Consider the following 13,013-nt stretch of genomic DNA (forward strand, 5'->3'; position numbering starts at 1 on the left):
CATCTTTCGGGGGTATTTGGATTATTTTATGTAATATACTTGGATGATACCTTGATATTTCCCAAGGATCAAGAACAGTATGAGCACCATGTACGGTTAGTGCTTGAAAAGCTTCGTGCATCAGGGTTATATGCAAAGTTGGAGAAGTGCTCTTTTCATCAATCTAAGGTGGAATTTCTTGGTTATGTCATCTCTGAAAAGGGAATCTCCATGGATCCAAAGAAGGTTTTAACCATCCTTGATTAGGAGAGACCCACCTCGGTAAGAGATGTCCAATGTTTCCTCACATTTGCAAATTTCTATCGTATCTTTATCAAGGGATACTCCAAGGTGGTTACAGTACTCACAAGGTTGACATGCCATAATAAGTTTGTTTGGGACTCAGAGGCCGCGAAAGCTTTTCAGACTCTCAAGCAAGCTTTCACAACCGCACCCATTCTAATTCACGTAGATCCTACAAAGCCTTTCATTTTAGAAACAGGCGCTTCAAATTTTGCCCTTGGCGCTATTCTATCCCAAGTAGGTAAGGATGGTCGAGTACATCCAGTGGCTTTTCATTCCCGCAAGTTCTCAAACTACAAAAATCAATTATGAAATCCATGACAAAGAGCTCTTAGCAATCGTCGACTCCTTCCACACTTGGCGTCACCTACTTGAAGGAGCTCCTCATAAGATCACTGTCTATACAGATCACAAGAATTTGGAATACTTCATGGTATCCCGCGTCTTGAATCCTCGCCAAGCCACGTGGAGTGGTATCCTATCAAGGTTTGATTTTCTTATCTCTTATAGGCTTGGCCTTCAACAAGGTAAGCCAGATGCCTTATCAAGAAGATCCTACCTTGCACCTAGAGAAGGCGACGCAGCATTTGATCAACAAGAGTCAGTGATTTTGAAACCTGAGCAGCTTAAGCTAAATGCCACCATAAGCTAAGCTCCTGAAGATTCTACCTTTCTTTCTAAGGTGAAGACGCAAATTTCCATGGACCCACTTTCTCAGAATATTAGACAACAACTACAAGGACAAGGGATTAATGAGGACTTTCAAGAAATTGATGGACTTATAATTTACTATAAGGGTCTTCTCTATATTCCGCCAAGACCAACACGCTTGGAGATACTTCAGCAACGGCATGATCTTCCATCAGCAGGGCATTTTGGGGTTAATAAGACAATTGAGCTTCTCTCCCGTGACTTTTGGTGGCCTAAAATGTGGAAGCTTGTCAAGGAGTATGTAGGCACTCGTGACACTTGCAATAGATCAAACGCCCCTCGTCATCGTCCTCATGGGTTAATCCATCCTTTGCACATTCCAGCAAACCATAGTCATCCATCTCCATGGATTTCATTGTAGAGCTACCCTTCTCACAAGGATTTGACTCCATTTTAGTAGTCGTGGATCGGTTTACAAAAATGACACAATTCATTCCAACCACTAACCATCACCGACGAAGATACGGATGACATTCTTGGAGCATGCCCCAAAATAGTTGGTATGATGAGGATTGCAAAGAGATGAGAGCCCAGCCTCAAAGGGATCTTCTTTTAGGAGTCATCACTTACAAACAATCTCGGATTGCTTCTCGGCGCCTTGTGCGAGCTTACTTGGCCCAGATGGAGCGAGACTTATATCTGTTGTTCTTGAGTAGAGGCTTAAGAGAGGCATGGCGATTCTTTCATGAGCACTCCCCTCCCCCAGTGATTACTTCTCCTGATGTGTGTGGCCAATATGCCTCATTGTTTTATACGATTCTTGGACAGGACCCCCTTCCAGATCCTACATGCACACCTATCAACACCTTCTTTACCACTGACGTAAAGAGAGCCATTGACAGGATGAGGACCAACAGGGCATATGATCATGATGGTCTAGGAGCAGAGCACTTTATACATGCTAGAGATATGTTGGTAGATGTTCTTGCAGTGTTGTTCAATCGCACCATATGTGTGAGGGGTTACCTGAGAGTCGGAGATTGTCTACTATTGTGCCTATCTTCAAAGCAGGTGTTTCTACAGAGCTTGGGAATTACCGCACAATAATGGTTGGGCACACATTGGCACGGTTATATGCATCCATTCTTGAGCAGCAGTTGAGTAATTGGATAGAGGGTGAGGGTGTACGAGCAAAGGGCCACGCCGGTTTCAAGAGGGGTTTATCCACTCTTGATCATATTTTGACACTCAGCGCAAGTGTCCCAAGGGCTATCCCTTGCGAATCGTCTCACCCGAGGAGACATAGTCTCAATGGATTACCTATAAGCCTCTTGGGATGGATGAGAGAGAGAGAGAGAGAGAGAGAGAGAGAGAGAGAGAGAGAGAGAGAGAGAGAGAGAGAGAGAGAGAGAGAGAGAGAGAGAGAGAGAGAGAGAGAGAGAGAGAGAGAGAGAGAGAGAGAGAGAGAGAGAGAGAGAGAGAGAGAGAGAGAGAGAGAGTTTCCTCTTCATGGGTGTTGCCAAGCACCCCTTGCTTGCCTAATCAAGCATCCTTAACTTTATTTGACATGGGGTGGGAGGCGTGGGATCAATGGTCTCCTTGTAGTGGTGGCCATGTTTCTTGATCTCGTGTGTAGATCTTGAAAACTAACCTCGGAATAAGGAGATTAACATTTTGGGATTTACAACCAGAAAGTAATCTCAGGATCTTGAGATGCTTGCGAGTAAAAACTGATTTTATGGATGCCACTCCCTTGCACTTGTGATTCGAACCCTTGCCAATAGGCTGAGAGCCTAATGCCCTAACCATTACACCCGCGTGTGTCGTCTTGTTTTAGATGTGACCCCACAACAATGGAGATCCTCTATGTCCCCCCAGATTCAACCCCTATAATTCATCCCATGCCTCCTATCCCTTGTAAAGTAAAGCCGCACCACCTTGCTTACTAAAAATGCCTTTGGACTTGAGATCATACGGCTGAAAAAACCGAGCACATGTCACACTAAGGGCATGAGCACGTTGACAACCAAATTATTATGCAAGCACCCAATTCATCATGCACAGAGAGAGAGAGAGAGAGAGAGAGAGAGAGAGAGAGAGAGAGAGAGAGAGAGAGAGAGAGAGAGAGAGAGAGAGAGAGAGAGAGAGAGAGAGAGAGAGAGAGAGAGAGAGAGAGAGAGAGAGAGAGATGAAATGAAATGAAATGTTATATTAACGTCTTCAAAAGGCCAAAATGACCTATGAGACCAATCTGTTACAAAATGGTGAATCTAATACCATGTCTAGGTACAAAAGGACTAGAACAAAGATACTACTACTAGAATCCATCCTCATCTGCACTCTGAATGTCGAGAGTATGGCTCGAATCCTCTGCTAAAGTCTCTGTCAATGCTGTGTAGCCCCTGTCCTCGATCGTGGCCGTCTGGATCTCCGTAGCTCCTCTGGCTGTCCCATATCTAGTGAAAAGAAATCTGTAATCTATCTCTGGGACTGTCTCTCTCTATCTCTCCCTAGTAAAGTGTCTCTATATCTATGTAACTCAAGTAGATATAGCCTAAGACATCTCTGATCCTCATAACTCATGACCCCCTCTCTGAATAAGAAGTAGAAACGGCCTCGTATCTCATAGTACACTGTGCAATGACATATATAATGTAGCTCTGTCTTTGGCTCTAGATGGCATAAGCGGCATATCCTGCTGTCTACAGGTATCCCTCTGAATCTACCGGTCTCAATCTCCAGCTGATGTCAGGATGTGTGTATCTGACCAGTGGCACACCGCAAACCATGAGACATATGGGTGTCCATGTAGCTGGGTCGAATCACAAACCCATCTCCTGTGAGGTGGAGAAGATGCTCTCTATAGAAAGCCATCTTCGTGCCCAAATCCTGTGGCGGCTCTATCCATGTCCTCCTTGTATCCAACTAGATTAGGTCCTAACAAATGAGTCTAGTAATCTCCACCCGTGTAAGAGACATTGAGGGTGCTAGAAAGGGGGGAGCCTATCCATGGTGAAGCCATATGTCCGAAACCATGACTTCATCTGTGCATACCCGCATGAAGTGTCCCCTTCAAGAGCTAACTATCTGGAAGACTCAAGGGCCAATCTAGCATATCTGTCTCTAGTAGTATCCCACAAGCTGTGCACGGAGACTGATCTGGTAAGTGCCTCAATCTCCATAAGAGGGGCAGCTAGCTCTACTCGAATGATAGCGTGGGGTACGGAGGCCTTGGCTCTGATCAAACGAGAGATCATAGATACCAAGGGCCCCTCCATACGAAGGTCCCCATATCTACACCCCATACAACATAGCTGAGGCTAATAAAGTATCAAAGAGCCATAACTTTGTCCGAGGTTCCTGGAACTGAACCTACGAACACATCCTCTCCAAGCCTCCCAAGGCCGCAAAAGCTCTAGTCAGTCTAGTCTCTGCTGCTCTCCCCAAAGAAAATCTTGGCCTAGTGAAGACAACCCAAGGTAAGTGTATGCATCTGTATACTCTACAATCTCCTTACCATATGTGAAAGTCGGTGTTGATCTCCTGATCCACTGTGGTGTGGTGTTAAACACCATAAACTTGGTTTTACCAAGGTTTACACACAATCCACTATCCTCTGCAAAACTGTGTAATGCATCCAATTGTTGTTGCATACCCTCTGGTGAGTCACAGATCAACACAATATCATTAGCATATAACAAAAATGGGATTCACGTCCTACCAGCTGGGCACCTGTATCACCCTCTCTGTCAATGTAATCATACACCTCATCAACATACATACCAAATAGAGTAGGAGACAATAGGCAACCCTGTTTCACCCATAATCCCCCAAATCAACACTATGGGCACCCCCATCTCTTGCAGTCTGCGCATCAATCGAGCTCTCGGTACCATGTCAAATGCTTTGCAGAAATCCACAAAGATACAATAAATCCGTCTCCCATGTGACCTACCCTCCTCAATATCCACAAACCTAGGAAGAGCACCAGCCATCAATTGACTAAGGTCATCAACCCAAGCATTGAAGAGAAGATTGAAGCCAAGAAGGACAGGTGGTTGAAGGTAGTTAAGAGAAATCTCCACAAAGAGGTGCCGAAAGAATTACAAAGAGAGGAATTGCAACATTTAGGTAGCACTATACACGGATGGAATGGAGAGAGCACTCTGGAGCGAGTTTTCTTTTTCTCATTCCACCTCCAAGTAGCCACCACATTTCAGCTCCTCCTACCCCCTCCCAACTCCACTGGCCAACCTCCTTGGGCGCCACTCCAACCACCATCACCAACCCAACCACCACCAATCGACCTCCCCCACCACCGCCACCCAGCTAGCATACCAGTATTGTTGTTCCATCCCTGCTACTTCCACTCCCCTCTTCTTTGCTACTTCCACTTCCCTCTTCTTCCATGCACAAACCTAATCACCACCCAACTTACACCAACAACTGGCACATATTTGGATGTAAAGCATCACTTCTTCTCCTTGGCTACATCACCCATTCTTGCCCCACCACCTAGCGGCCCAACTCAATCCTTGTCCACATCTCCCCGTTCTTTACTTGTTCAAACTATGAGTATGATGGTGAGGCGGTCCGGGGCGGGCAACAAGAAGAGTGGCCTCTAGACACCCTTCAAGGCTCCCGTGCTGCTCAATGGGGCTGGGGCACAACACAACACAAACCAAAACAACAAACCCACCGCCAAATCCCAACTACACAAGGGGCACCACCTAGTTTAAGAGGGAACTAGGACGCAAGAAAGATTTTGGCACAACCAAGAAGATGCACCACACAACACACACAAACAACCTCACACCAAGACACACATGAAATGGACCAGAGAGAGCTACAGCAAAGGGAAGAGAGAGAGGAAAGGATCTTGCGTAATACCTTATTTGTGACTTGCAAATGGAGATGGTTCGTTATGATGCTATCGTAGAACTTGTACAAAACTCACTCAATGCTTAGTGATTGCTAATCATTGCCAAAACACACACACACTGTCTTAGGGTGTGGGAGACCTCTCACCACAATACCCTCTTACAATGGACACAAAACTGGCAATGAAAAACACACTAAAACACTTTCTAAAATCAAGATCAACCGATAAAAACTCAAATACACAAGTCACCTTGAATTCACCAAACCGTATTGCACAAATGGAAGGACGAAGATTTGAACGTCGAATCACACCTTTGATGCACCAAACCTCAATTTATTGATGATGAAGGAGCATATACAATAGTGGTTTTGAGATTTGTGGAACTCACGCTCTCTCACTTGCAATGTGTAGCTTGAAGGCTTCTCTCACACCAAGTGTGAAGCTCACAAGTGGTTGCTACACCTAAGTCTTTCCTCACGCATAGAGTGTTGGGGTGCTATGCGAGATATTGGAGGTTGTTTTACAAGAAGGAGAGGGGTCTATTTATAGGTTGGAGACCCCTCATAAAGATTATTGGAAATCCTAATTTACAAGCTAACAAATCAGGATTATGAATTTTTTGAATATCAAAACATTGCGAGCCTTCTTTGTCTGCTTGAGTCATGGGTGTGGGCTCAAAAGAGAGCATTATTGATGGTAGATAAGGTGAAAGTAAGTAAGGAGAGAGAGAGAGAGAGAGAGAGAGAGAGAGAGAGAGAGAGAGTTACTATACACATGTCTTGAGGTGAGGTGTCTTTTATGGTTAGGTCAATGGCTATTTTGTGTTAGTATGTTAGTGGTTAGTGTTAGTAATCACTAGAAAGTTAATGTTACATTTACAATGGGTAGAATGAGGTGGATGGTTGAAGTAAGATGGTTGAATGAAGTGAGAAAATCCTTGTGATGGTGAAGCTTGAAGAAGTTTTGGACTTACTTGTGTAGGTTCTCAAAATGACTATCGACCTTCTTCTTCGTCTTCCCTTCTTTACGCCACCGCCGCCAAGGTTGATTATCGCGATGAAAATGGTAATTCCGTTGATGATATCTCTTGATTTGCAGAGGTTAATCATGGTACACATGCTGAATTTATGTATATATATAAGGGGTAAGATGGAATTGTACTTTGGAAGTAATAGAGAGAGGCATAGAGATGGTGTATGTACATGGAGAGCTCATATGAGAGCTATGGGAGTAAGTGGGGAGGTTAATGGTGAAGAAGGTGAGAGAAACCATTGAAGGTGCAGGTTTGAGTGAGGGATTGAGAGAAATGTGTGTGTGTGTGTGTGTGTAGAAGTGTGGAAAGAGGTGAGAGAAGACTATGGGCTACTTGTGAAAAAAGTGGGCAGACTGGGGTCCACTCAAAAAATCATAGCTCACCGCTGGTAGCTCCAAAAATCATGAAAAACTTTGAGGTGATTATTCAATGCGTGGGCTACATTTTCTCTTTTGACCACCACTCCAAATTCGGAGTGGAGATAGGTGCCAAAATTCTCACCAAAAAGGCTGTGTTTTATGCCTGCAAAAGTCTTTTAGTGGCCCCCTCCTTTGTTGAATTTGTACAATGCATCCAAGAGTGAGCCCCTCCTTTGTCATATTATAATACAAAGCATCCAAGTTGCCCTTGAACCATGCATGGAGGAGGATTATTGGTGAATAAAGAAATATATACATGGTGGGACTAGTGTATGGACTATTCATGGACTTTAGCTCAATGAGCACATGGTGTTAGAATAATGAGTAAAAATAATAATAAAAATATGAAGGAGTTATGGATATGGAAAGATATTGGAATCATATGATATGGTCCCTCCTTGAATTATTTTGGGTGAAAGAGGAAAAGGTATGCAAGTAAATAATATAATAAACGTAACCAATGAGTAGAAATCAGTTTTTTGTTTTCACGAGGGTGAGGGTGAAAATGTGGGAGTGATTTGTATAAAGGAAAAATATGAGGTTAGAGTATATACATATTGGCAAAAAAATATAATTATGGTGTAAGAGGATGAAAGAAGGTGTACATATGTTTAATAAAACACACACCTAAGTAGAAATATTTAAATAAAATACCAAAATAATTATAAAAAATCCCTATATTTAGGCCATATTTACAATGAAATATTTACACACAAAGAGGCCATAATATACTTTTATTTTTTATTTTTTTTATTTTTTTTGGCTCACCTAGCCCAGTGACTAGCTAGCTGAGGGTTTTTAAGAAGATATGGGAAAAGTCCCGTGACTCACGCACGCCTATGTACAGTGAAATGGTAGGGATAGCCACAGTGTTTGGGTGATTTTGGTAGGGTGAGGTAACTCACTGTGGCAATTACAAAGAGCCGAAAAACGGCTATCATTAGCCCTCCCCCTGGATGATGGTATATTCATGTACCATCATAGAGCATCTTTTCCAAAGAGAGTGCTTTAGAGTCCTTGACGAGATCTTCATTGTTTGGCCCCTCAGAATTTTGGCTGGAGTTACACTCATGCTTCATGTAACAATACTTACATGAGACAGCGGCCTTTGGACAGATCTTTGGTAGATCCTTTGGTAGAAGGCGACTCAAATAGGGCTTCAAGCGATACCCGTTTACCTTCCTGGAGTGCTCTTTACCATTCAAGTCCATAAGCTGATAGTAACTAGAATTGAAAGCCTTCTTGACTATGTATGGCCCTTGCCATCTAGTTTCAAACTTGGAATCAAAACGATTGTCAAGTCGATTGTCATACCTTAGCACAAGCTCTCCTTCCTTGATGCCTTTGTCCTTCAGTTTCTTGTCGTGCGTTTCTTTCGCTTGTGTGGCTTTCCTCTTGTAGCACTCGTATGCTGCTTCTCTTTTCCACTCAAGCTCCACTAACGTAAGAAGTCGATCCATCCATACCTCTTGATCATCTTGTGCTCCTTTGCCATGAAGTCGCATTGTTGGAATGTTGAGCTCGATAGGCTGCAAAGCCTCTTGACCATAGACCAAGTGAAATGGTGTGAACTCCGTGGCTTCCCTATATGTGGTTCGATATGCCCACAAGGCACCATCCAAGAAGTCATCCCATAATTTTGTCTTGTTTTGCACCATCTTTCTAATGATTCCTACAATGACACCATTAGCCTTCTCCACCAAACCATTTGATTGTGGGTAGTATGGTGTGCTATGACGATGTAGAATGTGAAGCTCTTCACAAACTTCTGTGAGCAAGCCCTTCCTAAACCCTGGACCATTATCAGAAACAATCTCCAAAGGTGTGCCAAATCTGCAACAAATGTGAGTGTACACAAACTTGCTAACTGTCCTCTCATTCACTCTTGCTACACTTTGAGCTTCCACCCACCTAGTCATATAGTCTACAGCCACTAGAATGTAGAGTTTACCATTTTTTGTCCTAGGCAGAGGACCCATAGCATCAATGCCCCACTTTTCAAAGGGTCCATTTGCAAGCACTATTTGCCTCGCGCCATGCACCAACCTTCTATTTCCATTTATCTGACAATTGTGACAGCTTTTACACCAATGTTGAACATCCACATGCAAGCTTGGCCAAACATACCCCGCAAGCAAAATCTTCTTCACAATTGATTCTTGGGAAAAATGACCACCACATGCCTCTTCATGCAAACCTTTTAGAATGGCTGGAATTTCCTCGATAGTTGGTACTCTTCTGCACACTTGATCCTTCCCTTTCTGATAGAGGGAGCCTTCTAGGAAGAGATAAAAACTTGCCTTCTTCATGAGTCTCCTCTTCTGAGCCTTCGTGCAGTCTTGTGGAAACTCACCCTCCAAAATGTAGTCGATAATGGGAGCCAATGACTCCAATCCCTAGTATCTCGGTTGCTTGACAGCTGCTGCCACCATGATGACCTGCACTTCTCTCTCAACACATGTAACTGCTTGTTGTGCAAGTAAATCGGCATCTTCATTTTGTTTCCTCGGAATATGATATAGTTGCACTTCTTCAAACTGATTAAACATCCTATGAATGGCATGAACTTTTGTCCTTAAGCTTTCATTCTTGCATGCCCAAGTGCCTAAAATCTGTTTAACAATGAGAAGTGCATCTCCTTTTACCATGAGACATTTTATCCCTTGGCCAATGCACATCTTCAAACCATGAAGTAGTGTGTCGTATTCTGCTTCATTGTTGCTAGTTGAACCTGGTAGATTGACCTTCTCTTTCGTGACCACCTCTCCACTTGGGTTGAGCAACACTAGACCTCCCCCTGCTTTTCCTGTGGCTCGTCGAAAAGCTCCATCAAAGAACAAGGTAAAAGCATTGGGAATACTTTTTGGTGGTGGAAATGGTAGGGTCTTTACTTGAGGCACCTTAATTTCCTTCTCATGTACCCTATAAGTGAGAATCCCTGCCAATTGTGCACGCACACTATCTTCTACCTTGAAAGAGTATTGGAACTCTTGCAACTCCATAATCCACTTTGAGATCCTAGTACTAAGATTCATTTGAGATGACACCCAAGGGAACAAATTTTCTGCAGTGAGAATTACAAAAGGTTTTGGTAGTAAGTAGGATCTAAACTTTCTCACCGCAAACATGAGAGAAAGCATCATGAGTTCTGCTTCTGTGTAGTCTCTCTCCAAAGCATTCATGACCCTACTAGCAAAGTAGATGGGTCGCATCCTTGTACTGTGGGGATCTTGTTGTAGCAACACAGCACCAATTGTTTCCCTTCCAACACTAGAGCTAACAAAGAATGTGTACTCCCAACAAGGAGGCATGAGTGTTGGTAGCTCTGACAAAATGACTTTAATGTTACAAAAATACTCTTCAAGCTCATCAGACCATGCAAATTCTACTTGTTGTGTCAACTTTTGCAAAGGATGAAGCAACTCCGAGGCTAAGTGAATGAAGCGTGACATATACTTCACCTTCTGAATGAAAGAGATGACCTCCTTAAGACTCTTCGGTGATGGGAGCTCAATAAGAGCCTTTGCCTTTGAAGGATCCACCTCAATGCCTTTATAGGAAACCTTGTGACCGAGCAAGATCACTTCATCCTCACCTATGTGGCACTTGTCGGGGTTGAGTTGACCTCCCATGTCGTAGAGCTTCGTTAAACCTTCTTCTACCCTTTGTAGATGCAATGATTCTGAGCTATAAATGCAAAAATCATCAATGAACACCCTAATTGACTTTCCAAAGAATGCTTGAAACACCATGTTCATGAAACGTTGGAATGTTGCAGGAGCATTTGTCAGACCAAATGGCATGACTCTAAAAGCATAACAACCCCAAGGAGTGATAAAGGTTGTTTTCAATTGATCTTCCAATGAGATACCTATTTGAAAGTAGCCTGAGTAGCCATCAGACACAGTGTACTTCTCATGACCAGCTACCTCATTTAGTATCTCATCCTGAAATGGGAGGGGAAAGTGATCTCTTTTTGTTGCCTCATTGAGTGGACGGTAATCCACACACACCCTCCACTTTCCGTTCTTCTTAGGAGTGACAACAACAGGAGAGACCCACTCTGAATTCTCCACTGGATAAATGAACCCTGCTGCTAGAAGCTTTCTTACCTCCTTGAGTAAAGCCTGCTCCTTGATGACTCCTAGCCTTCGTAGCTTCTGAGCCTTAGGTGTGGCCTCTGGCTTTAACTCAATTTTGTGTTGAACAGCATCTACTCCACGCACATCGGTGTAGTCTTTAGCAAAAAGCCTAGGAAACTTCCTTAGCACACATTTGAACTCCTCTCTTTCATCCTTTGTAAGTGTTGTTGATAGCATACCTTCCAACATCCCTTCATCTTGATCACCTTCGTTCTCTTGAGGACCTACCTCCTCCAAGCCTTGACAAGAGGTCTCTTGGTTGCTTGGCTTAAACCTTACCCCCATGACTTCGATGGAAGACTCCTCTTCAGTAATGCTGCCGCTACTTTCTTCTTCTGAAGTGCTATCGGTCCAACCTTCTTCCGTCTCACTTTGAGATGATTCTTCATGGAGCTCCTCTTGGCGTTGCTCCTTCATGTCAAAGACAACCTTCTTGTGATTGTCATTCCTGCAAATTAGCTTTCCACTCTCCCAATCCTGTAAAGCTCGCATTTTCATTAGCCATGGTCTTCCTAGGATAAATGGGTAACCATTTCCCTTGGTAGACATGACATAGAAATCCACTGCCTTCTTAATGCCAAAGGCCTCCACAAAAACATTTTTACAAATGCCTACGCACCTAGCCTTGCTATTGTTTGCCATCTTGACCCCAATTTCAGGTGTCTCATGGATGTGCATGCCTAGTTTTTGCATGAGTCCCTCTGTCATGATGCAAATTTGTGCACCCCCATCCACTAGACCTTTCCTAACCAATCTCCCTTTGATGTAACAGTCTAGCACCGGTGTAATGTCCTCATTCATTTCATCTTGTGCAATTTTTACAACAGGCACACTCTCTTTTACCTTTCTCCTAGTGCTAACTGCCCTTGTTAAATCCCTCCTAACTTGTGGACATAATGCAAGAAATTGAGGCCATGAAATATCAGGACCCTTACCTCTCATGTCTTCCAACAAGTTGTACGGAGCCATACCATGTCCAAGAGGGAAGTCTTGGAGGTTGATACGACGTCGAGTCCTCTTGGTTTCCTTGGTTTCCTTTGCCTTCTTGCCTTGTCCATGGTCACTCTGTGGTGTGACTCCTTCTTTCTCTTTACCTTTTCCTCGGCCACGCTTAATTCCATTGGCTTCCATGTCAACCTCATTTGAATTTGTCACCTCTACCACATGCACATTTGGATCTGGCAAAGGTGGAACTCCTTCTACCCCTTGTGGAGGTGGTCTTGGTCCATTTGGCCTTTGTAGAAGCCTTGGTTGTTGACCAGCTCCTTCTCCTGCATTCATCACTGGGTAATTCAAGTTAGGTCTCCCTGGCTCTCCACGGGGCCAAGGACAATTATACATCCCATGTCCAGACTCTCCGCAATTCCAACATTGCAAGACTCTCCTAGGTCGTGGGTCTCGCTCTTCAGACTTCTTTGCTTGTCCCTTTGGACCTACGGCTTGTGCAAGGTGAATTGACAGGCTGCTTAAGGATTCATTTAACTTCTCAATCACTTCAACCGTTACCTCAGGAAGCTCCTTAGATGTTGATGCTTGTGACTTACCTTTGGGTCTAAGACCTTCTATTGGAACCTCCCCCCTTAAGCACTTGAGTTTCCTATATT

Source organism: Adiantum capillus-veneris, chromosome 9 (assembly GCF_014529385.1).
Source record: "Adiantum capillus-veneris isolate H3 chromosome 9, ASM1452938v2, whole genome shotgun sequence".
Lineage (NCBI taxonomy): Eukaryota > Viridiplantae > Streptophyta > Polypodiopsida > Polypodiales > Pteridaceae > Adiantum > Adiantum capillus-veneris.